A 27,320-nucleotide genomic window follows, 5' to 3' on the forward strand; every position below is an offset into this window, starting at 1 on the left:
AATGGAAAGGAGCGTAACCTGGAGAGTAACATATGTCAGTGTGAAGATTGTACATGGCTCCTGCTTTGAAATATTGACCTTTGAACCTTGATTTCATGGTTAGGGGATTATGGGGTTAGTAAAAACGTGTTTATAGTGCACATATTAAATATCTAATACATCCAAACTAATCATGACAGTTTTAGCTGATCTATGTTAAGAAAAAATACACGTTTTACTTTTGATAGGTTTAGGGTCAGGGTTAGGCCAAATCCATCCATTTTCTGAATCTGTCGGTCGGGTTGCGGGGAGGTTGGAGCCTATCCCAGCAGTCAATGGGCGAGAGGCAGGGTACACCCTGGACAGGCCGCCACAGGACCACACAGAGACAAACCAGACAAACAACCACACACGCTCACACTCACTCCTAAGGACAATTTTTAGAGACACCAATTAACCTAACATGCATGTTTTGGACAGTGGGAGGAAGCCGGAGTACACGGAGAGAACCCACGCATACACAGGGAGAACATGCAAACTCCACACATAGGCCAAATCCTATTTATATAAAACTTTATGTTGTTAATTGGGAAAAAAGAGTGTAAACTACTCCAAAATGAAAAGTATGATTGTGCCTAGGCCAATCATCAATATCGTAAACACATCTGGCCTCTAAATAACCCTAAAAATAAGTATTTCTGATTTTATCCAAGTTGGCCCTGAAAAGGGTGTGATAAACTACACCTGAAAGAGGCTGGCTTGGAGCAAGATGAAAATTAAACTTTGTCATAGGACAACAGTGAAGACATCATTGGAAAGGTCTCGGCCTAGAGAGTAACATATAACAGTATGAAATCTGTGTGATTGTCCTGCTCCTCAGGAGTGAACTTTGAACCTTGAAATTGAGTCACTTATAAAGGCTTACACAAAACCAACAAAATGTGTTACAAAAACAGGGTCAACAGTTTTGGAAAGCTCTTGACCTCTACTACCATGACCGAGGGTAATTCAACAGGGGGCGCCACTTTCTGAGGTAAAAACCCGGAAATAACAAGATTCCACCATCTAAATAATAAGAAAGATCAAATCTGAGCAGAAATATGTGTTTTCCACCCTCAAAAAGCCATGGTGAGCCTTCATGTTTCCTTGTAATCTTGTTACATAATAGGAAAAACAGATTAGAACTACAAAACATCTGGCGCAACACACGTCTGCATATTGCAACTCTGTAGAAATGTAGTTCTTCTAGCATTCTTCCGGGTTACGGTTAGGTTGTCTATCCACGTCTATTCTCTAATTTTTCAACAGGAAAAGTCAAACCATAGCCTATATGTTTATATTGTGAGAAATTTGATGACATTTTTATGACATTAACATAAAAATTTAATCGTGCTAAAATAGCATTATTGTTTTTATTCCAATCGCGCTGTTTCGCGGCTAAAGGGGGTGTGTTCAAAGGCCTAACTGATTCAGCAACGTTTGTAAACAGAACTTCCGGTGCTCGTGTCTTTGATCAATTTTTGTTGCCTTGGAGTGATAATGTGGGTTAAAGTTTGTTTAAATAGAATGTGGCTTCCTAACGAGACAGTGCACCATCCAGGTCAATCAATCAGATCGATTATAATAAATGTTTGTTAGCTAAACGTTGCAGCTAGTGAACATACCCCAAGAGCTATAGACAGCGCCATAGAATAGCATCTTTATGACGCAGACGGTAGAGAAGTTATTTTTATAATAATTATTAGGGTCTCTGTCCCCATTATTCCCGGTGTACTTTCGATAGATTTCATGGGCAATTCCCCTATACAACATGTAGCCTGAGCTTAATTTTCCCTTTTGGTGTGCAAATAAACTCACATTTAAGATGTTGTTAAATTAAACAGGTGGGTTTAAAACAAAAGAAACAGTAGATGGGGATTAAACTGATATGTATTTATTATGTTTACACATTTCAGCATAGAAAATATAGCTTTACAGACTGTTTTGACTGGAACCCTCTCGCTGTGAGGCGACGGTGCTAACCACCATTCCACCGCGCAGTCCCAAAACACATATTAATCTCATCATATGATGCATTGCTGTAGATTAAAAACTAGCTAACAGTATATGAGGGAGCTTGAGAACAAACATCTACAGCAGGAAAATACAACATACACATTAATGCAGCAGGAATGTTAATCCAGAAACATCATACAGAATTTAAAAAAAAAACATTTTACTGGGAACAATTTACTGTACAATTCTATATTACATTTTGCTGACAATACTGACAGACATTTACTAGTAGTGAATTTGTAGCTTAAACATTATTAATAATAGCATTCAATAAATGAAGCCAAACTCTAGCCCCTTTCACACTGCCGAATAACATATGCGGAGAATACCCATGTATGTATTCTCCGCATATGTTCTTCGGCGGCATCCCACGTTGTAACCATCCACACCCCGTAAAATAACATCTCCATGAACTGCATATACAATTGCAAAAACGAGTCCTCAAGGTGTATTTCACCCTACCTCCGACGCATGGCTTGTGCCTACGTCATTGTACACGCCCAGCATTTTATGTGTTTCGTGTGACGCTCTGCCACTAGGCAACGCCCCCTGAACTCGGCTTCAGGCGACACGGGTCACCTAACACGCCAAGCGTTCACATTGCTCGACGCGGGTCGAAGATGCAATTTGGACCCGCTAAGGTAGCGGGTCGCAGTGTGAAAGGGGCTTATAACTCTTCCTCTGAACTGATGTTGTCCTCTTCACAGTCCTCTTCACAGTCCTCTTCACAGTCCTCTTTGTCTTCTTCCAACATAAAAAAAACGGGATCTGTGTCCACACAGGCGTAGGTGCTGGTGACTGCACTCAGTTTCTTTTGAAGAATGTGTTTCTTCTGTAAAAGACAGCAGTGCAGTCCCCTGTATCCGGCCTCTGTCATATCTGTAGGAGAGGCTTGAGTAAAAAGTGAAGAAAAATTAGATTCAAAATTAGGCAGCTTTCAATGAACAATTAAGTTGGGAACATGATGCAGTTTGAATCCCCAACTCTGTGGTTGTGCATTTGTGTGTAAAAAAAACACACAAAAAGTAGCTAGCTGGATTTGTGATTAACTAATCTTTCAGATTTGATAAGAAGTGTTATTCAGTAGAACATACTATGGTTCTTGATGTCCTCTTCAGTGTGACGAAGGAGGTTGTCCAGTTTGTCCAATGCCTTTGTAAGGTACTGATAATGCTGGGTCATCTCCTTCACAATGATCAGTTTCTCCTCCTCCAGACGCCTCATCAGCATGACCTGATCAAAAAGTCGCCTCTTCAAACGGAGGCTCACCACTATTTTGAGAAAGAGAACAGATGCGACAGAATCAAAACATTTAAACATGTTCCACCATAATTGTATTTGGATTTTAAAATGATGTGTAAATAAATAAAATGATGATGCATAATTTATCTTCCACAATCCAATTTGTTGTTGTTGTCGTACTGTTTTCCTATATACTTTGCACTGTGTGTTAAACCAATGTTCACAGCCCAATGTTAAAATGATTATTCAAAGTTACTACTTAGATTAATCGTCAACTGAATTTTGTTATTTTCTAAAGCACACAAATGCAACACTTTGTTTACCATCTCCTTGCGCTTCCCAAGGCAGGACCACATCACCCGAGAGACTGCATGCTGCTTCTGTGTCAATTGTCTCTTCACCGGAAACAAAAGTGTTGTAATGCATGATCCTCTCTTGCAGTTTCTTCTTGAGCTCACCCAGTCTCCTCCGTTTGCGTTGCCTTGTTTGATTGCTGTCTGTTAGGTTAACAAAGTATTATTAGTAAGGACAACAAACAAGCCTAAGCTGTTGAGTGATGCAATACTAAATACCATTTTGTCGATAGAGATCATGCTTCTTCCTTCTAAGGGAATAGATGATCTCGTCGATCTCTCTCTGGAGCTCTTCCTGGCTACTATGAGCGCCATGTTTCTCTTGAAAAACAGAAACAAGCCGAGTTGGAAAACCAAATGTAGCCAAAGGAATGACAGTACCAAACTAACACACCATGTTACGTACCAGTGGCTGCCCACTGCTTCACGTCCTCCACCCACTGCTCTGTGTCATCCAAAGTGATGTTGAGTTCGTGCTGGAGAGACTGAAGATTGCCTGCTTCCACTTCTGCTCTCTGTGTAGTCTATTTATAATGTTTTCAAAAGAAAAAATACAAAACGAGAAGAATTTTTATTCAAGTGTTTATCTACAGTTGAAAAATGCTTAATACTTTTTCAGTCTACATGTCAAAGTATTCTTGGGAAAGACACTGAACCCCATATTGCTGTGTATGTGAATGATATTCTGATGAGCAGATGGCACCTTGTACAGTAGCCTCAGTCACCTGTATATGAATGTGTGTGAATGAGGTGAACGTTGACTAGCTTTGTAAAGCGCTTCGAGTGGTCGCGAACACTAGAAAAGTGATCTATAAATGCAGTCCACTTACTATCCATTTAACCATAAAATGACAAATGTAAATGTTAAAATACAATAGAGATTTCTTACTTTGACAAATCGCTTTGCCAGTGTCTTGTGGAGACTCTCCACCTTCCTGTTGTTCCATCCCATAGCAAGCATTGTTATCATATCTGCTCTGCCTGTACAAACAAAACAGAGAAAATCCAATCAATTTTATCATCTGATGCTGTGTCAAAGCGTGCCGTTTTATTTGATTTTTTTTACCAACCTGACTTGGTCATGTATTTTGTGGTCAGAGCTGCCCTTGAGAGAAAGCTGTTGACTTGCTCTACCTCCTCACCAACAGTATTTCCTGCACCATCCTGGTTTCTACCGCTCCACCTCACCTGCTCCAAAATAAACAAACATACACACAAAATGTGTGAACGTTTTACGATTTATGGCAATGATTTTGGTTGGCTTAGAATTTTTCCCCTGTGTGAAAAGAAACTGAACCAAGAAGAAGACCCCCCAATTTACAAAACTCATTAATTGATTTAGAACCAGAGCAAACCAACTGTAAGTGTGAAAAATCCAATTGAATTTGCATCCTAAAATAATGTGATTCAATGAGTATTTCTTATAATTTAATTTCATGGCCTATCTTAGGTGGCCCTGCTGTTTTTGTAACCGTTTGCTCACCAATTGTAACTGTTAGGCCAGAGAAATACTTTTTAAACATGTGTGTGTTTTGACAACAGAATCTCATTAAGTTTTGAGGACCTGCAAAACAACTTTCCAAAATGATACTGTGTACACAAGGCAGCTATGGTGTGCTGGTTAAAACAGTTTAATAGCAAATATTTCTCTGGCCATACAAGAACTTTGGGTGTAACATGGTTACAGCATATTAAGTGAGTTCACTAATGTGGTCAACCATTTCTGAAACACCTGTACTTGAAGAAGGTGAGACGAAAGCGCAATGTTTGGTCCTAAAAGCATCTTATGACACAAACTTTTAACTTGCATACTGTACCTCACATTTGCCTGTGTGAGCCTTAGCATGCATCACAGACAGAAAAGGCCTCATCACTGTCAGTGGTTGGAGCTCGGGCAACTTCTCTGCCATCTTCTCCAAATATGGCCAATACCTGTAATGAGAAAACCATTTAGTGTTCGGGGTGCATGCTGACATAATGATGAGGATTCAAAACAGGGGAAGTCACCAGTAAAATCTCAGTTGCCAACCAATGAACATTGAGCAAAAAAAATGCCAATGTAATTAATGGCTAAAACCTGCTGGACATGGAAGTGATACCACACTTGTGCCGAACTACAACAAATTAATACAGTGTAAGATACCAGTGAAAACTTCAGGTATGACTTGGCAATTGTTCTGATTACCTGCAAGTGAGGTCCATACAAAAGAATGTTACATTTGCAGCTTCACTCAGCTCCTTCTGCAGGAACAATGGGTAGGCATATATTTCACCACGGTAGTGATTTAAGCCTTGCAGCAAGATTCCGTGTCTGCAAACAGCAATTTCCAGGCCCTCCTCATCCACCTTTGCCCTGGACTTCTGTGAAGTTTCTCGGCCTGCTGTAAATGTTGCCGGCCCACAGACATCATGACCAGTCCTCTGAAAGGAGATACAATCTGTTACATGTAGCCCAAAGACAAGTAAAAAATAAAGAAGAATGTGTAGATGGTTGGATAAAACCTTACAATCGTCATTTGGCTTCTTATATGGTCAACAAAGGCAGACACTTTGGCATCTTGTGCGATAAACAGTCCATCAAAAAGAGATGGTTCATCTGTCCTGTTAAATTTGAAGAATCATTTTTAGCAATGAGGTTCATTATAGTTAATATATCAATTACTAAATTAAAAAATTAGTCTGCTGACCCTTTGGACTTCTTGAAGCGGTAGTGCTTTCTGTTACCATCTGCAGATATGGCCAGCATGTCTGGTGTGCATGCAGGGCACTTGAAGGGCTCGACCTGGCACAGATGCTCTTTTTTTAAATTGCAGAAGGCAAACTCGCGATACACCCTGTGGAATGTATCACCACATATACTGCCCATCTGAAAACAGGAATGGTATTATTTTGGTTAATTAAAAACCTTGCACTTCAGAATTCAACATTTTGATTAACAAGGATTCTTACCCGTCCAGTGTGAAGGGCCCTGTGTTCAAGCATTCGGATAAATGCTTGTTGGGACAAAGCTGGGCTGGCCAACTTCATCTGCTCAAATGATGTAAGCACATCAAATTTGAACAGCATTCGGCAGTTGGCTGTTGCTGGCCAGTATTTGCAATTCATCAAGTCGCTGATTCCTGGGGTCCACTTAGAAGAGCAATGTGGGCAGGACACAGCAGGCAGACATAGGTTATATGGACCTGAAAACAAAAATACATATAACATCTCACAAGTATCCATAAAAAAACAGACCACAGGGTAATAGTGAGCCCTTGTCACCCTGATACGAAAGGTAGAAGGAAGTGAAAACATACCATTGATAGTCACCAAGACAGTCTGCTTTCCTGCCATAATGGTTAAGTGTTGGTCAGGGCCACAGGAGCAGATTTGTGTTGGCAGAAGAATCGGCAGCAGACACACTGCAGTAATGAGAATTTCATAAATGAATACCTATACACATAGTCAAATAATAAAACAATTTAACAGTTAAAGAAAACTTCAGACATAGCTCATATTATGCCTCTGTATATGTAATGCATTTTTTGGAAACATAAGCAAAACAAACAGAAAGCTAAATTCTTTGAACGCACCTTGTTCAACCAGTTCATGATTGCCTCTTTCATCCATCTTCACTGAGGATGTCGGAGGAATGTGTTTATAAAAACCATCAATCATGACTTCTCTGTCATGAAAGATGAGTTTTTTGTGGACCATTGAGTCACATGCTGCACAGAGGAACTGAACTCCTGAGGGGACACAGTCCAGGCACCTGACCACAGCATCAACAGTTTTGCACTGCTGACAGCGATGCTGGGGAACACTTTCTGCGGCCAGCATACAACTCAGAAGCTCTGGCACTGCAGCCTTGAATTTTCTCTCAGCCGTCAGCTGCCTCTTGGTCCACACAGACATGCTGGTTGTCTCCTCCACTTCCGCTGATGCAGGGACAGTTACCGAACCCAGCAGGTCTCTCAATTTCTTAAGATGTTGATCTAAATTAAAAAATATTTGAAAAAATGTCACAGACAGCCATAATAACGTTTTCTAATAAAACAAAAAAGGCCTACATGGCTTTGCCACCGCAAATGCATCATATACACGGCCGTGACACTACATACAATATTCAGATGCCTATACTTGACTTTGTCAAATTCAGAGATTAAGGTTGACTTTATTTAAGCTGTCAGATTTCCATATGCATACCAAGATTTGGGACCTCTTGAGGAATTTCATCCATCCGAGAGTCATCAACTTCTGGCACCTCCATCGTGCCAGTGGGTTTGACTGCAAACAATGACATAAGAGAGATTACTGCTGACCAACAGCATTAATTTATAATAATAACTATAATATTTTACTGACCAGATCGATTCTTCCGGATGTATTTTGGAACAATGTATCCATTCCGGTCCCTTGTCCTCCAGGTAAAATTGGAGCCTTCAGTCCCCTTCTGTTTTCTGCTTCTGACCCTTTTCTTTGATGGCTAAAAGTAAAAAAAAAAATAATGATATATTTGCCTTTACTGGGGTACACATTCTTTCCAGGTGTCTGCAAAAATATTTTTTAGAGAAATTTAGGAGCAGTAATAGAGAAAAAACATGAAAATGTAACTCTTTTTGCTTCCCACTCCTCTGCCAGGGCTTTCCCTGCCTCCAGCCGCTGTCTGAGGGACTGTCTGAGGGACTCAGATGCCATTTGGAGATGTCAGGAGAGAGATAAGAAAGGAAGGAGAAAGGAAAGGAATGACGTAGAAGTAGAAAGGCAAAGAGGGAAAGTGAGAAACAAAATCAGACAAAGCAAAAGCTGTGAGAGAAAGGAAATGAGTAAAAGGAGGAATAAGAAAATGGTTCTTAAAAGAGCCGTTGGTTTTTTATAGTGATCGACGAATAAATGCTGGATGTTCAAAAGTTCTGAAAAACAATAACAACAACAAAACAGATAACTAGGATTAGTTTTGCAACCATGTCTTCTATTTGATGCCACTGAAATAAACATTTAGCTTGAACCTGATTCTGTGCAACTGATTGGAGAATCTAGCCAGTGCTGCACCTGCAATTTTCTTTTATATTTTAATTTTTTTTTCTCCTTTTAGCGATGGGTTCACAGAATTTAAGTCAGTCAAAAAACTGTAAAAAATACTGTAGGATAACTCTGTTTCCTGTGGACAGAAATGCCTTCACAGCTGACAGAATTTACTTTAACCCCACTGGCTAAAAGTAATTTCTCTTTGCCATTCATTTAATCTACAGTTAAACAGTCACGTTAGTGTTTTATAGGACAAACAAATTCTGTTTTGAGCAAGGCACCTTCAATTTAGCATGTACAGTTATTTCAGATGAAGGGTCATTAAGTGATTATATGTATAGATGTAAGCTAACTAGCTAGGACATTTGCATGTGAGCTAACGTTATCTTCTTACTGGTAAAATCACATGCCTTTAATATAATTCACTGACCTGATCTGTAGCTAAAACGTCAAACTAAACAAACTCAGCTACATATGAATTGCTGCAATAATCAATTACTATAAAACATAAGCAAATTCACTAAAATATACAAACTTGTTGGACTTACCAATGCTACGACGTTCAATGAAGAAGTGCTCTGAATGAAATTCCTCCCGCGAAAATTAATATACGGTGACGGGTCACGTGAGCCACCGCAGTGTCGATATTTACTCAACCGCTAGAGGTGCTTTGAAACGTACCAGGCAGTCGTAATACGCTGCTTGTACAAACGACCAATGTGGTCGTTTTTTCGAGGAGGACAGGCTCCAAAAACCATGGAGCATGACAAAGAGGGGGTTAAAGCACAAGTTGTTAATGTACTGTTAAAACAGTGTGCAACAGTAAAAGAATATGGACAGACAAAAGTGGCACGCCTTCATAGAGACAACAAAGTGTAGTCTAACAGCACCACAAACTGCAATCTTCAGTGGGATTTCAAGTTGAATCAACACCTATTTAAAGCAATGTCAGCATTAGCTAAAGCTGTTGTATAAAACAGATTATTCTAGATAAATTGACCTAATTAATTGACAATTGAGTGCATAACACTCTTTCTTGATATCTAAACATATAGAGGAAACAGATTTCTCAGGAAAAACGAAAGTACTACTCCTATGTCCAGTTTATACAACTGACAGGGAATGTTATTCATTAAGAGAAGATAAATGGTTGAAGATACATATTTACCTGTTGTAATGAAGACTTTATTATGACAGGCAAAACTTGAATTATTTATTCATAGTCAGATTTTTACGTCATTATACCCGACAGACACACCAAAATATTGAATTTTTGTGTAAAACAAACACGCAAACAAACAAAAAACATACCTATTCCTTCAAGGGTGTGCTGAGTATTAAAGTCACCATCTCCTCTAACAATTGTGAAGGTTAAATATTTCTTTGACATTATCAGAAGTTGAGAAGGAGGTGATGTCTTTGAGATTTTTCAGGATGCAGCATCATTGGATATATATACATATATATGTATATATATTTACACATGCGAAAGGAGAGGATCAGAGTGGAGGACATTAGGCATAATCCTTGGTAGTGGCATTCTGGGTGGGGGTGGGGGGTGGGGGGGATTAGACAAGGCACTGAACTCGTCATGCATTGCGGGGAGTCTGTGACAGAAGGTCCTAAGAGAAAGTGTTTCTTCATTAATGTTTATCTCACTGAAAAGTAGTAACACAATATTTCAGTCAGTCAATACAATTAATCAATAAGTCAGACTTGATTAATACAGCCCATTCCATATCATTGGAATATAGCACAAATGCTTTATATAATGCCGATGCAACAGCAACATTCTGCCCTTAACGGTCCCATCCCACCCTAGCTTTATTACACTAAAGGAATGTATTCTGAACATTATTCAATGTAAGGGGGTGAAAAACTGTTAGAATCGAATAGAATAGAATGTCTTTATTGTCATTGTACAGGTACAACGAAATTAAGGTGACATAATACTATTTTTTACCCTACAAGGATTATTTGTTTTGTATTTAGAACAACAACAACACAAAATAATCTCCTAAATTTGTGTGAGGAAACACGACAGGCTGATAAACAATTTGCATTAAGGGTTAATTGCATTATGAAATTTATTACATTTACCAAAAAGTAAAGACGTATAAGTCAAATTCAAGTCTTCTTCAGCAGGTCCTTCATCATCATTTTGATAGTCAACGACTCCCCCAAGAATCGCTTGTTTGGATTAATTGACATACAAGTTAATCGATTTTCCTGTTTTTCTAAGACAGGCTGCTTAACTCCCTGAACTCTTTTGCTCCAGGATCTCTGACTTATTGTTCTGTGTCACACCTTGAAATAGCCTTTGCCTTGTGAATGTTGTCATCTAGACATTCAGCCGAACATGAAAGGAAGTGTAAAATCAACAACAATCATTTTGACAATATTGTCATAAGTAAGTATACTTTGGTATTATCATGCATAAACTCTGGGATACCGTCTGCACTGTATTTGTTTTTAACTACATTAATCAAACAGTTGCTTCCCTCTCAAAATTTCTGCATATAAGGTTTATTTACAAAAAATGTGTTAAATGTGTGATAAGTCATGAGGTAGTGAACGCAAGAACACCAGAACAGTGTTTCATTTTCAGACTGTGATTAGTTGAGGGACATAATGCTTTTTATCCACGTCTATTATAGGGCTACACAATGGTTTGGTGGTTGGTACTTTTGCTTCACATCTAGAAGAGTCCTGGGCCCTCATTTATCAAGCGTTCTTAGGAACAGATCTGTGCGTAAAGCGTGCGTGCGATCATTCCTGAGCAAAGTGTGGGATTTATGAACATGTACTTGAACTTAGAAATGTGCCTAAATCTACGCACAGTTTTGACCATGCTTACGCACATTGCCTAGTGGTAGAATTACGAAACTGCAAATGGTGTTGATCGGTGCACAGGGGAATATTACAATGTTCATTCAATTGTTACATTACAGTATGTCTGACGGCATTTTGGTCCGTGTAGCCTATGCAATTCCAAAGCACGGTGCATTAGACCCACCTGGCGTTCATTGCATTTCATTCAGAGTGTAACAATAATTGTTTCACCAGAAGACCTGACAATAATCAGCCTAGTTTAATTGATATGGGTATAAAAGGCACACGTAGGACATGCCATTCAGAACGCAACATGGCCCATCTTGCATTGCTTGAGGATCTGGAAAACCGTGCGCTACGGAGGGAGCGCGTGTTTAGGGAGCGTGCAGATTTATTGGCAGAAAGTAGTGAGTGGCTTCTACGCAGGTTCAGATTTCCAAAACATATATTGATCGACCTCTGCCGTGAATTGGGGCCATCGATGCGGCATTTCTCAGCCGTCCATGAGCCGAATTCTGCCAGCAGTGTTGGATGCGATTATTTCTTTGGCCCCGACTTACATTTGATTCCCTTATGGGGGTCCACGCCAGGCAGACATTAAGCGAGGGTTTTATGGTATCGCGCAGTTCCCCAACGTCATAGGAGCAATAGACTGCACTCACGTCGCACTAAAAGCACCATCACAGCACGAATACAACCTCGTGAATAGGAAGGGGAAGCACTCCATTAATGTACAGCTTATATGCGACAGTGATATGCTGCTTCTCAATGTCGTTGCCTGATGGCCAGGGGGGACGCACGATTCCTTTATTTTGCAGAACAGCTCCGTGGGCCTTCGTTTACAAGAAGGAGCTGTTGAAGATGGATGGCTTATTGGTGAGTGTTGCGCAGCATGTTTGCAACATTGGTTATATGTATGGTCAGTGTTCGAACTACGGGGGGACTCGGGGGATCCGAGACCCCCTGAAACTGACACGAGACCCCCGAAAACATGATTTGGGAAATGTTGGGGGGTCTCTAAAATATTGGCAAAATGTAATTTCCCCTAATGAGTTATGATTGCAGACGCGATGCGTGTGTGGAGGTGTAGAGCCTGTGTGCGTAATTGGCATAAAGCTGTGCTGTCCGCCGCGTATGATTCTGTATTGCTTCTCATGTGTTTTCGAGATCCGCGCTCTGAGTCAAGCGCCAGCAAGCAAGCAATCAAGTTCCCGTGGCTTTTAAAGGGAATGTTGGTGCCATATATGGTTACTTGGGGGCGTTCCATGATGCAAATTAGTCTGCTCGTGCCCGCGCAAGGTGAACTGGCAGGTGTGGTATTTATCATTGCAGATTACCTACCCGTGTGCGTACGACCTGTCTTAGAACGTTTGATGAATGCCGATTTTTTTGTACTTGGGCACATTCTAAATTTCACTCATATGACAGGATTTAGAAGGGATTCTACGCACTAATGATGAATGAGGGCCCAGGTTCTAATCTCTGCTGGGGCCTTTCACAACGGTCCTGAATTAGATAAAGCAAGTATGGAAAAGTATACTCATTTTATAAGAAATATTCATAAATTCTTAATATGATATGGTGTAGATTTTTTTTTTTTTGAAAGATGTGTTTATTGATTTCACATATAAAAATTACAATTAACGTTGAAAGCTTCAATTTTCTTTTTTTTCTTTCAAACAAACCCTTTCAATCCCCCAACCTCCCCTGCCCTCCTCACTTCATACAATAAAACGTGTATGTAACAATTTGGTTAAATAAGCTACTTTCAGAGATGCATATACAAATGTCCTTTACACTACCAATCAACATACAATCAAGAGGTGGGGAAAAAAAACAACATATGGGCATCCTCTAACTGGGCACATATGAGACAGCAGCACCAAAAATAAAACACAAACAAAAACAGTAGAAAAGCTGGTTAGGGAGTAAGATAGTAGGGTCAGATTATGCTCTATCAATGCTTGAGGATCTTCAAGTGTTTTTAAGTTATTTATGTATTCTAGTGCCGAGTTCCAGGTTAACTCAAATTTCTCAGGAGCCCCTCTGATATTGTATTTAATTTTTTCGAGACTAAGAAACATCATGAGGTCTTTAAGCCATGTGGATGTTGTAGGGGCACGTGGTGATTTCCAGCTCATTAGGATTCTTCTCCTCGCAAGTAGGGATGTAAAAGCAATAACGTTCTTTGCCCATTTTGTGAAGTTCTCATGATTTGGCACTATCCCAAAGACAGCTATTTATGCACTTGGTGGCAATGTAAAATTGAGAAATTTGGACATATGGTGGAAAACATTAGACCAATAATCATGGAGACAAGGACAAGACCAAAACATGTGTGTCATGTTAGCTGGAGATAAATTGCATCTATTACATGTATCTCTAATATTGGGATATATCTTGGCTAGTTTAGAGTTGGTGAAGTAGATGCGGTGAATCACTTTAAGTTGTATTAAATTCAGCCTTGCACAAGAAGTACTACCATTAACTTTAGTGAGTGCTTCCTTCCAATCATTGTCAGCTATAGGGTTACCCAACTCCTCCTCCCAGTCCCTTTTTATCTTGTCAAGCCCAGTTTCTGTGATTTGGGATATTGAACCATATATTTTTGAGATTAAGCCTTTTTGATGGCTTGAAATGTTAAAAATTAAGTCAGCTGCTGTATCAGATGGGGTGTTTGGAAAATCCAAATTCTTCAGCTTAGCAAAGTTGCGGACCTATGGTGTAGATTTATAACGTCACCTGAAAGAGAGCTTTCTGTGTACTTTATATGAAACAGCCTAGTTGAAAACGCACAAAGTGGACGAGATTACGGCTTTCATAGTAAAATACTTCACTGGTAACCTAATGCAGGGCTGGACTGACAGTCTGGCATACCGGGCAGATTTCATGTTGACGGGGCTAGTCCAATGAAATCTCTCAGCACCTCTTTGGCCCGCCCCTCCCCTCACCGTTGACCCAGGTCATCAGGCCTACCATTTGAGCTGAACGGACTAGGAGAGAACAGGCAAAAACCGAAATGGATAAACAACAGAAACGAAAGGGTGGTGCACAGAAGCTGCGAGATAAAATGCTAAAAAGCCTACAAGCAGCAAAATGTGCGAAGCTCTTGACATGTTTGCAAGTGTTTCCACCACGAAAACAACACCGGGTGCAGGGCCATCAAGTGCAGGGCCAGGGCCGTCAACATCATCAGCAGCCCCCAGTGCACAAGTGTAGGACAGTGTAGGCCAAACACAGAGGAAGAAGCTATCAAGGTGGATTCAGAGGTGGAGGAGGAGGAGGAGGAGACAGACGTGACCCAGGGACAGATTGAGGAGGTCAGAATAGCCAACCCGGTAAGAAGTAGGCTAATGTTAGGCGAAATGTTAGCAGAATGACGACATGTTTTTATAATGGGAGGACTGAGGGCTCTCCGTGTGCGTGGAGACTTAAATTAGGTATTTATAGATAAAAGACCTGCGGGCTACATCTTCACTACATCAGTATGGGGGGAATTGATCATGTTGAAATTATTACTTATTTTATCCTGTCAGGCTGGAACACGAATAAAAAGCCCAGCCTGTTTTTTTGCACAACCTTGTTGGTTAGGAGGTGGTCACCGACTGTGGTGTGTGTGTGTGTGTGTGTGTGTGTGTGTGTGTGTCTGCGCGTGCGCGTTTCTGTCACAGAGCTCATTCAGTCTTTATTTTCAACTAATGCTGAGTAGATTTACTTTATTTGAAGGTGTAAAAGTGGCATGCGCCTGTCATTAGCATTACAGTACTTAAACCATCATTAATGTAGGCAAGGCTATAACGTATCTAGTGCCATTCCATTTTGTAGGCTTATGTAAAGTTGACTGGTGTGCAGATATTGCAAATACCCAATGCCATCAGTCATAGATATCAAGTGTGTCATTAATGTTTATGACACTCTCATGTAGACACCAAAGTGTTCAGTGTTATTTTAGCTTGCTATAACTATATTGTTTGCAGGTGTTACAGGTTACAGTTGCCCATGTAATATTAGTGAAACATTGCTTTGCTGAAATGGATTGGTAGGTAACCGGAGAAATACGAAATTAATATTCCTGCCTCGGTCATTTTCGGTCATTTTCAACCCTCCGCTACATCAAACACAGACTGAGGAGTTGCCTTTCTGCCAGCAAACTGGAAGCCTTTATGTTGATGGCCACCGAGAAAGATGTTCTTGTGTCCCTTGATACTGACACAGTGATTGACAGAGTGGCAGAGAAGAGCGATTTAATGTAAAAACTGCTTTTGTAAGATGAGGAGATTTATTTAAATGAATACGTTTGTGTTAGGATTTAATTGCATTTTTCACAGAAAGTGATGAGATTACTTGTGTGATCGTATAAATATTCATGGTGGGCCGCCATGGCCAAAAAATGCCCGGGCCATTTTTTGGTCCCAGTCCAGCCCTGACCTAATGTACATGGTGAGCAGGCCCGCCGATAGGGGGGGACAAACGGGTATTTTGTCCCGGGCCCAAGAATGGGGGGGGCCCAAAAAAAAAAAAAAAAAAAAAAAATGGAATATGCGCATTAGTCCGCAAATATGTCCAAATGTTTCAGGCACACACGCCAATCAGGCTGAATTGATTTGAGAATCATCCCCGGTCAGCCGAATGACAGCCAGTGTAACGCGGCTCTGGTTTAACCTTATTTTGTTTAAAATAAGCCAGTATAGACATGGCAACGTGTGAAATTGCCATTTAGCTAGAGTTGAATGTAACGAATGGGTTATAAACGTGACGTTTTGGGGTAGCCTGTAACTTTCGTTCAGACTGATTTAACTTGACACTTGCCAGATGAATGGGCTCCGCCTTGTTCCCCGAACATTCTCAGAAAGTTCAGCGGACATACACGCGGGTCTGGTGATAAATAAAAGTACCCTTAACATGATTCCCTTGGTCAAGTGAAAAATGGTTGATTAAATGTGCAGTTTATGAGCTCTAAATGAATAAAATAGCGTGAGTTTTATTGTGGTAGGATTTTGAAAGCCATAATTCCACTCAGTCCATATCCATATCCAGGCAAAGTGGTAAATAATCCTTTTGGTTTATCCGCAATAAATGAGAGACTGGGAAAGTAGAGGTGGGTGTGGGTGGGTTGCTTTATGGGTAAAGCTTTATTTAAAACTGTACAGTCGGTGTGGTTTGTTACGTTTGCAAAGCGTGCGTCAACAAGACTTTGACTAGTTGACACACTGATTTGTAGCAGACAGTGATCCAGATCAGTAAAATAATGTGACGTAGTGACGGATTAGCTGCAGTTACTTTTCGCTTCCTATAACAGTTTCAATGCACTAAGACCCTACAATGTGCTAAGTATCTGTAGCTGTAAAGTAGAGAGATAATTAGCCCATTAGCTGTTAGTCGTTTGCACGTGACTGCAAGCATGCAGTAGGGCCCACCTTTGTTGGACTACTCACCTTCCTCAGGCTTTTATATAAATCTCATTTAGTGCTCAGCTCTCGTATCCCTATAACACCAAATGCCCCACAAATCACCACTTCTATCTATCTATCTATCTATCTATCTATCTATCTATCTATCTATCTATCTATCTATCTATCTAATAAGGATTGTGTCTGCTATATTTCAAGACTACTTATGACATACTGTGTCTATTTATCTTTTGAGAGTCATTTAATTTGTTCAGGTTTTGACATACCATCAACTTTGTAGGGAACTGAAATTTGAATAGAATTTTCCCCTTGATTGCTGGGATCACTCTGTATTCATCTTAAAAACATATTCATAGTCATAGTCATAGTGAACTTTATTGTCAATCTTCTATGCAACAGTACATTACACAGTGACTGAAATTGCGTTTCCCCAGACTCCAAATGTGCAGAAAGCTAAAATTGACACGTAACTAAGACATATTCAACATTTAAAAAAAGTTTTGAATATAAAGATAAAGCAGCTAATGTTAATTTGATTGGACAGGGGAGCATATTATGAGCAAAGGTTACTCAAGGAACAATTTCATCACAAAGAGTAAAATGAAATTGAAAGAAATAAGATAGAATAAGATTAGATTAAACAAAAATGACTGTACTTGGCCTTCATTCTGTGGCCACAGAAACCTTCTTCAGTACATTGGTAATCACTTCTGAAGTCTACATTAATTAAAAAAGACAGGTTTCACCTCTTACGTACTCTCTGACTCCCAGACAACCTACTTATCACTTCTGTCTTGCGTACAAGGTGTGAATCCAATTTGTGAGATTGAAGATTAGGAAGAGCCAAACACCTCCGGTTTAACAGCTTGCTTGTGACAATTTTTGGATGCTAAGCGGATGAACACAAGCTTCTTGGTCTGGAAATCCCACTTGTTGGAATTGGCATGCTTATGGAAACCGTGTGACAGATGGCTTCCTGTTAGAGCACCCAGGGCATTCCCATAAGTCATGTTATTAGAATTGGTACAGATAACTTTCTGTTTATGCACATTTGAAATTTTGATTAAAAAGTTTGTTTTTTGTCTGGTGGAAGATTAAAATATAACGTTAAAATACAATATTGCTTGACTCAATGACTTCAAATAAAGTGCTAGGCCAAATAAGATGCTATGCTTGGGGAAAAGCAGGTACTGTTTCAATGCAAATAAGAGGTCAATGAGAAAGTAAGTAGCCTACTTTAATAAACTATCACAGGAAGCTTAGTTTGGAAAAATGTACGCCTGGATTCTCATGAAGATAAAGATAATGATAATTTATTTTTACACGTCACACGTCTTAATGTGAAAGAAATGACGACAATGAAATGAAGACAATTCTGGTGAATTGAGTTTTGCATTAATTAAGTGTTAATCTGTAGACTGTTGCAAGTGTACATTTTTTATGAAGGAATATATTACAATAATGAAAATGTTTATGCAAGATATTGCTATCATTTTATATTTGTTGCTTGAATAACTTACTAAATTGACCTAATAAAAACTTAAAGACTGGATGCCAACATAGTAAAACAAGTCTTTTTGAAAATACATGTTCACAAAGGCTGTCTGTCCATTGTATTAACCTAACCCAAAATTGTATCAGTAGTTTGATATATAGTTATATAGCTTTTCATGACAAATGATTATATTTACATTTTAAGTTTGTTGACAGTTAATATATGCATTAAATCTAAAATGATAAATTGTTTGCATTTCTTTCTCAATAGTTTCGTTATATATTATCAATAAATCCAGTATTAATAAAAAGGAAATGTTGTTATTGTACAGATTCAAAACTTTCTCAAAACAGCTCTCACAAATAAATAGTTATGTAAATGAGCATGAACAGCAAGTGCTTGTATCCATGTTTGCAAAGAAGACAGTTTAAATGCTTATTTATGTTGTGAATAGATATGAATATAAAAGTTGTGTCACATATAACTAAATTTTTGTTGACTGATTGAAAAACACAATCCTGCATTTCTTCATTATGGCATATATCCAGTTCAATAGAAGAAAATTACCCATAGGAGGGATACTAAGGCTGTGTTCGCAACTGCATACTTCTCCTACTACTCCTACTACTCATACTGACTTTTTTCCCGAATGCATACTAAATTCGACGAAATGTTGGGTATGCATCATGAGGTTACTACTCATACTTAAACTACCCAAGATGCAACGTAACTTGACGTCGCCGATCGTCATTTCCTGTCAAAATGGGAGTTTCAAGCTAGCTACAACGAGGGTAGGTTCACTTCATGTTTTCAAAATAAAAGCAAAAAATGTATCATAATGGCTTTCCCTATGATAAAAGGGAACGGGTATTTTATTTTGTGAAAATAACCGGAAGTGCGTTGCTCACTGCGGCTAGCTTTAGTAGCGCCGAATTCGTCGGAACAAAATTGTAAATAGCCGGTATTTTGGCAGGATTTAAACACGTTGGGGATCTAAAGGACTACTTTCTCGCCTGAAAATGTTTCAAATGTTGCTAAAGTTTACGGTTTAGAGCTTAAGCGAAATCAGCTTCAGTCGGGCTGATTTCGGCTCGGGTAGGAGCGAAATGCATTGGGGGTAAACGCTCTGCATACTGTCTGATCGATGAGTATGCCGTATGCAAGTATGTAGTATGTAGTATGCGGTTTCAAACACAGCCTAAGAGACTAGGTACATGCTGTACAAAATCAAAAATTTATAATTTTACAGTTTTTAACTGTGTATTTTTTGACAGATCCCGTTTAAAGATTTGAAGATGGCGTTGTTCTCACAATGGTCAGCTGCAGCCTTAATCAGACATATGTTGGTTTCACAATAAAACGCTTAAAATAGTTTCATGATTATTTAACCACGATTTCAAGGCTGTAACAGGCATATGTTTGGTTTGTCATATAATTCATACTGTGTCATGTTGAAGAGGAGATGTCAATTATGCATAGCAGGAACAAAACAGAGAGAAAGTAGGAAAAAGTAGGAGTTTTAAACCATTTCTTCCATTTGTCATTGTGTAACGTGAGAGATTACTGGCAGATAAAATGCACAAGGTTGGTGTGCTGACAAGGATGTAGTGGGAATAATGGGAAGGCAATATTTTGTTTCACTGAGACCTGGCTGCAGAAACAACAACAAACACCTCACTACTCAGCTTTGAGACCTTATGGGCAGACAGAGAGATGTTGAACTGTTGGCTGTGAGTTACTGTCCTTATTGTCTACTCAGACTTCACCTGCCAACGCTATGTGTGTACTCATCAGCGAAGTTGCTGCCAGGCTACAAAAACAACACCCCTCCCGGATGACCGAGCTTCTCACCCTTTCTCTAAGGGAGAGCCCAGACACCCTGCGGAGGAAACTCATTTCGGCCACTTGTATTCGCAATCTCATTCTTTCGGTCACTACCCACAGCTCGTGATCATAGGTGAGGGTAGGAACATAGATTGACCGGTAAATCGAGAGCTTCACCTTCTGGCTCAGCTCCTTTTTCACCATGACGGGTCGGTGCAGAGCCCACATTACTGCAGACGCCGCACCAATCCGCCTGTCAATCTCCTGCTCCATTCGTCCCTCACTCGTGAACAAGACCCCGAGATACTTGAACTCCTCCACTTGGGGAAGGATCTCATTCCCGACTCGGAGAGAGCATTCCACCCTTTTCCGGCCGAGGACCCTGGTCTCGGATTTGGAGGTGCTGATTCTCATCCCAGCCGCTTCACACTCGGCTGCGAACCGCTCCAGTGAGAGCTGAAGGTCACGGCCCGACGACGCTAACAGAACCACATCATCCGCAAAGATCATAGACCCGATTCTGAGGTCGCCAAAACGGACCCCCTCAACGCCCTGGCTGCGCCAAGAAATTCTGTCCATAAAAATTATGAACAGAATCGGTGACAAAGGGCAGCCCTGACGGATTCCAACCCTCACAGGAAACATGTCCGACTTACTGCCGGCAATACGGACCAAACTCTGACACCAGTCATACAGAGACCGAACAGCCCATATCAAGGGCCATACTCCTGGAGCACTCCCCACAAGACTCCCCGAGGGACACGGTCGAACGCCTTTTCCAAGTCCACAAAAGACATGTAGACCGGTTGGGCGAACTCCCATGCACCCTCCAGAATCCTGCTGAGGGTATAGAGCTGGTCCACTGTTCCACGGCCAGGTCGAAAACCACACTGCACCTCCTGAATCCGAGATTCGATTATCTGGTGTATCCTCCTCTCCAGTACCCCCGAATAGACCTTACCAGGGAGGCTGAGGAGTGTGATCCCCCTATAGTTGGAACAAACCCTCCGGTCCCCTTTTTTAAAGAGGGGGACCACCACCCCAATCTGCCAGTCCAGAGGCACTACCCCCGATGTCCACGCGATGCTGCAGAGGCGTGTCAACCAAGACAGCCCTACAACATCCAGAGCCTTGAGGAACTCTTTTTTTAGAGGCTGGTGACAGCTACTGAATCATGGAGTGGACTTAGTCTTTCACAATTAAATTGAATTAATTTTGTTCAGTAACTAATAAGGACCAGATGATTTTTTATTATGTCCTGACATTTAAAATCTTGAAATTGAAATTTAATTTTTTCATATGACTGTACATCTGCCTCTCTATTGCCTTGACAGAAGAAATAGTTATTAATTTCTTCCCTTATAAAATGCTTAACTGGTACTAACAGATTTAAGAAATAGTAAAGAGGTTCAGTCAGTATTAGGGTTTTCTCCTCAAATGTAACAAGTTAATAGGATTTAAGAATCTCTAATGGTGTAAGCTTACTTTTGTCATAACAGTTTGTAGTTATAAAGGGATTACCTGAGGTGCTCCCATTTATTCATCACAAGACGGGTTAGGTCACCCCAGCCAGTAATCTAGTTATTTAAATAGGTGTAAGTATCCCTATAACTCAAGGCAGCTTGTAGTTTATGTTAAGTTTTAGTTAGTGGAAGGCTCCACACACTGCACTCTGCAAACTTTACGCATACACCACCTCAGTCAGCTGGAAGAGCAGCGAGTTAACCTTGGGCTAACACTAGAAATCATGGCAAATATGGTCACTGACTCACAAACAATGTAGCTGCAAAGATCATCATGGAAAAGCAATCGCTAAGTTAGATAACTGTGACTTTAACTTATCAGATCAGCTGCGAGGACAGTCGTTACAGTTATCAGGGACCTGCTCTGGTGAGATGGACGGACCGACCTATATGGGGTGCATCCTGCTTTTTGCCTGATCACAGGTGGGATAGCCTCCGGGGCTATCCTTACCCTTAATTGGATTAAGAAAATTAAAAAAACGGATGGTTAGATGGATGCTCTGGTGAGCAGCTTAAACTTGTCAGACCAGCAAAATATATGTGAAGAACACAATGTAGTTATGAAGCAATAGGCTACCTCAGCTCCACAGCGAGAAGAAAATGTCACAGGAGGTCATTCTTGCCAAATTATGTCAAAGAATTCTGAGTTTAATATTGATGGAAAAAAATGGGACATACTGCAACAGTATAATTCCTCTTTGGGAATAATAAAGTCTTTTTTCATTTAATTCGATGTACATTACTGGTTGATATTCCCAGCAAAATTTTACCAACTGTTGAAATCAAAATTGAAGCTTGGTGGGTCGCACAACAGCATTCAGTGAGACAGATTTTATACAACAGGAGCAGCCAGTGTCGGACAAAATGTAGAAAAAAAGAAGGAAAAAAAAAAAAAAGTGTTTGTATATAAACAAATGTCCAGGGCTAGTATAGTACAAAAGCTATTTAAGCTATTTATTTATTGCTGTCTATAGTATGAAAATTAATTGAGTTATTACCTTTTGCAGACATGAAATTGAAGTGGAGTGTGATGCATAATGAAAAAGACATTTTATAAGATCAACCAAAATTATTTACAAAAGCTGTAACTGACACTCAGGTGGAATTAATTTCCCTTAAAGAAAGACATGGTATTTACTATGCAGAATAATAGGGCTCAGCTGTGTCTGGAGACATTGTGTATTTTGGGTTACTAGTGTCCTGTTCTATTTAATATGATACATCTAGAATGACTGGAAATTTAATCACATACGACACACCTGTTCATTTGAAGTCAAGGATGAACTGACCAATGTTTTATGGTCAACGGTCACTGAGAATGAAGCAAGTAACTGCATTGTATATACAAAAAGATAAAAAGTCAGCGCCACTGTGTTGTCATAATGCTCTCATTCAACATCATAACATAAGGGAGATGTATGGGAGATGTATGTAAACTGTGATTTGACTTTTTGTCAGGGGCAAGCGCCCGTAAGTCTGTAATTCTAGATTAATTACAGTTGCCGGATCCTATTGGCTTTTGAATTGACATCTGTTGGGGGTAAACCAGCTTGGAAAGTTCAAGAGAGTTGAGGAGAAACTTGACTCCACTGCCGGATAATGGGGATCACGTTCTTATTTAATTAGACAAGCCAGGACCCTATTACCTCATTATTATTGGCTTTTGAATTGTATCTGTTGATTGTAAACAGTCAGTAGGCTCTCAATCGAATACACTTATTTTAAAGTAACAACAAGTTCCAACAATTCCAGACATTTCCCAGCTAATGTAGAGATCGTCTTGCAGTTGTGTCTGTCACGCCCATGGACTTGTGTTTTTTAATATCATGTTTTAAGTTACGTTTTGTGTTCAGTTCATGTCTTGGTGTTTAGTTTTGCCATGGTTTTTCCCTTCACTTCCCTCACCCAGGTAATTAGTTCATTCCCCTCACCTGTCCATTGTCTCCAGCTGCACTCACTCTCCAATCACTCCCAGTCCTCTATTTAGTCTCTTGTCTCCCCTGTCTGTTTGTTGGTTCCTTGTTTGTTTCTGCCCCTTCATGCCATGCTACGACGTATCTTGACCAAGTTAAGTATTTATTTATTAATCCTTGCCATGTTAAGTCCTTGGCTGTGTTCGAAACCGCCTACTTCTCCTACTATTCCTACTAGTCATACTTTTTTAAGTTCCCGGATGTACACTAGATGCATACTAGATTCGCCGAAATGTTGAGTATTCATCATGAGGTTACTTGTCACACTCAAACTACCCAAGATGCAACGTAACGTGACGTTGACCATCGACATTTGAATGGTCAAATTCCGTTAACTGGACGAGAGCAGTCAAAACGGCATAACCGGAAGTGCGTTGCTCACTGCGGCTAGCTTTAGCAGCGCCGAATTTGTGGGAACAAAATTGTAAATAGCCGGTATTTTGTCAGATTTTCAACACCTTAGGGGTCTAAATGACTACTTTCTCGCCTAAAAATGTTTCAAATGTTGCTAAAGTTATATATTTACAGAGTTTATAGCTTAAGCGAAATCAGCTTTTCAGGCCGGCTGATTTCGCCTCGGGCAGGAGTGAAGTGCACTGTGTGTAAACGCTCTGCACACTGTCTGATCGATGAGTATGCCGTTTTCAAGTATGTAGTATGTAGTAGGCGGTTTCGAACACAGCCCTTGCTTTGTTTCTCCAGTATTTTTCCCCAGTTGAGTTTTTTGAATCCGGCTAAGCCGCGCTTTGTGTTGTTACTTTGTTTTTTGTGAATAAATCACCCTTCTTCTTTGAAAAGTCCGCATCCGTGTCCTCCTTACATCACAACCTGACAGAAGGAACCAACCAGAAAATGGACGCGGCGGTTTTTACAATTGCTTTGCGGCAGGAGTGGAAAGTAACGAATTACATTTACTCACGTTACTGTAATTGAGTACTTTTTATGAGTAATTTGTAATTTTCTGAGTAGGTTTTGAAATGTGTAATTTTTACTTTTACTCAAGTACATTTTGACCCAAGTACTTTTACTTTGCTACATTTGAAACCCCTCACGTTACTGAGTAAAACAAATATTGATGGTGAAAAATTAAATGCGGGCGGAAATTTAAACAGCTGTCCAGGAACTGAAAGTCAATTGCGTGGCCTTGCTTTGCGCGCGCCCTTTCCATTGTTAAATAATCTGGTGTGGTGCATCTAGTAGGCTACCTGCGCTTTGGAAGATGGCTGTTGCTAACCTAGACGTGGAGACTTTGGAGGAGGAAAGGTCCGAAGACGAAGAGGATACACATTCTGGAGGAGACGAAAGCCAGAAAAACCCGTGGCCAAATTTAGAAAAATTATTCGTTTTCAAACGCACGAAAGGCAATAATGTGATTATGCAGTGCAAGATGTGCCTGGCAGCCAAAACGCTTTCAGAACATCGACTTCAAACTTACGAAAGCATGTGGTGGTAAGTTAGCGCATGTGTTTTTCTCTCTTACATCCCAAACGGTTTATTTATTGTTTTTTTGTGCTTCCCATGTAAGCACAATGTGCCTTCATGATATTATTATTTTCCACCCTGATCAAGCAAAGCAGATGAAGGAATAGCTAGCTCGCCTCACATTTTAAAAACCTGCTTTAGTGATCAGCCTGAAATTCCTGAGCCCAGTTGATCTTTTGCAAGTGTGGATGTGCACTTTAATACACCTCGAAATCGATTAAAACAACTTGTACTAAATTTGATTCATGACTCATCCTTTTTTGCATTAAGAAACTGAAAGTAATAAAGTAACTTTTACTCAAATTACAATTTAAATGAAGTAATTTTGTACTTTTACTCAAGTAAATTTTGAGATGGGTAATTTTACTTTTACTCTGAGTAGAATTTAGGCAAAGTAAAGATACTTTTACTTAATTACATTTTTTCAGTACTCTTTCCACCTCTGCTTTGCGGCTGACCGAGGACCTCTGTACCTGCTCGGAGCAGGACAGCACCTCCTGGAGGAAGTTGGATGTGGCCAATGACCTCATTGACTTTTTTTAGCAAAGAAAGTTCTCCAGACCTGGCCTGTGGACCTGTCTCGCATCTGGGGGAAGGCGAGGACTATGCAGCGCGCCGCAACGCTCGACATCTTCGGCATGCAGCCACACCAGGTAGCTGCGCTGTACTCCTCCCCCCTCACCTTTTCAACACCTCAGTCCACAGGTTCAGTGTCCAGAGACCCAGCAGCCCCAGCCGTCCAAGAGCTGGCCCCAGCCATAGAGGCCTTAGGGCCTGACCAAGAGGCCGCAGGGCCTGACCCCGAGCCTGACCAAGAGGCCGCAGGGCCTGACCAAGAGGCCATAGGGCCTGACCCCGAGCCTGACCAAGAGGCCGCAGGGCCTGACCAAGAGGCCGCAGGGCCTGACCAAGGGGCCTCAGGACCTGACCACGAGCCTGACCAAGAGGCCGCAGGGCCTGACCAAGAGGCCACAGGGCCTGACCAAGGGGCCACAGGGCCTGACCAAGGGGCCTCAGGGCCTGACCACGAGGCCATAGGGCCTGACCCCGAGCCTGACCGAGAGGCCGCAGGGCCTGACCAAGGGGTCTCAGGACCTGACCACGAGCCTGACCAAGAGGCCGCAGGGCCTGACCAAGAGGCCACAGGGCCTGACCAAGGGGCCTCAGGGCCTGACCACGAGCCTGACCAAGAGGCCGCAGGGCCTGACCAAGAGGCCACAGGGCCTGACCAAGGGGCCTCAGGGCCTGACCACGAGCCTGACCAAGAGGCCGCAGGGCCTGACCAAGGGGCCTCAGGGCCTGACCACGAGCCTGACCAAGAGGCCGCAGGGCCTGACCACGAAGCCACAGGGCCTGACCACGAGGCCATAGGGCCTGACCCCGAGCCTGACCAAGAGGCCGCAGGGCCTGACCAAGGGGCCTCAGGACCTGACCACGAGCCTGACCAAGAGGCCGCAGGGCCTGACCAAGGGGCCTCAGAGCCTGACCAAGGGGCCTCAGAGCCTGACCAAGAGGCCGCAGGGCCTGACCAAGGGGCCGCAGGGCCTGACCAAGGGGCCTCAGGGCCTGACCACGAGCCTGACCAAGAGGCCGCAGGGCCTGACCAAGAGGCCACGGGGCCTGACCAAGAGGCCACAGGGCCTGACCAAGGGGCCTCAGGGCCTGACCACGAGCCTGACCAAGAGGCCACAGGGCCTGACCAAGAGGCCACAGGGCCTGACCAAGGGGCCTCAGGGCCTGACCACGAGCCTGACCAAGAGGCCGCAGGGCCTGACCATGGGGCCACAGGGCCTGACCATGGGGCCTCAGGGCCTGACCAAGGGGCCTCAGGGCCTGACCACGAGCCTGACCAAGAGGCCGCAGGGCCTGACCAAGAGGCCACAGGGCCTGACCAAGAGACCACAGGGCCTGACCAAGAGGCCACAGGGCCTGACCAAGAGGCCACAGGGCCTGACCAAGGGGCCTCAGGGCCTGACCAAGAGGCCTCAGGGCCTGACCGAGGGGCCTCAGGGCCTGACCAAGAGGCCGCAGGGCCTGACCAAGAGGCCACAGGGCCTGACCAAGAGACCACAGGGCCTGACCAAGAGGCCACAGGGCCTGACCAAGAGGCCACAGGGCCTGACCAAGGGGCCTCAGGGCCTGAC

General features: G+C 41.7%; 2 long non-coding RNA genes across 2 annotated transcripts; both read right to left on the reverse strand.

Moving 5' to 3' along the window:
• Nucleotides 1-3,240: 3,240 nt before the first annotated feature.
• Nucleotides 3,241-3,943, reverse strand: LOC142377845 (uncharacterized). The gene is made up of 3 exons (XR_012769561.1): nt 3,849-3,943; nt 3,600-3,773; nt 3,241-3,305 (listed from the first exon to the last, which is right to left on the reverse strand). It is a non-coding gene; the product is annotated as an uncharacterized LOC142377845 (long non-coding RNA).
• A 592-nt stretch (nt 3,944-4,535) lies between these two features.
• LOC142377846 (uncharacterized) lies at nt 4,536-5,521 on the reverse strand. Its single transcript, XR_012769562.1, has 3 exons — nt 5,447-5,521; nt 4,700-4,817; nt 4,536-4,610 (listed from the first exon to the last, which is right to left on the reverse strand). It is a non-coding gene; the product is annotated as an uncharacterized LOC142377846 (long non-coding RNA).
• Nucleotides 5,522-27,320: the final 21,799 nt, after the last annotated feature.

This window comes from Odontesthes bonariensis, chromosome 3, assembly GCF_027942865.1.
Source record: "Odontesthes bonariensis isolate fOdoBon6 chromosome 3, fOdoBon6.hap1, whole genome shotgun sequence".
In the NCBI taxonomy this organism is placed as follows: Eukaryota; Metazoa; Chordata; class Actinopteri; order Atheriniformes; family Atherinopsidae; genus Odontesthes; species Odontesthes bonariensis.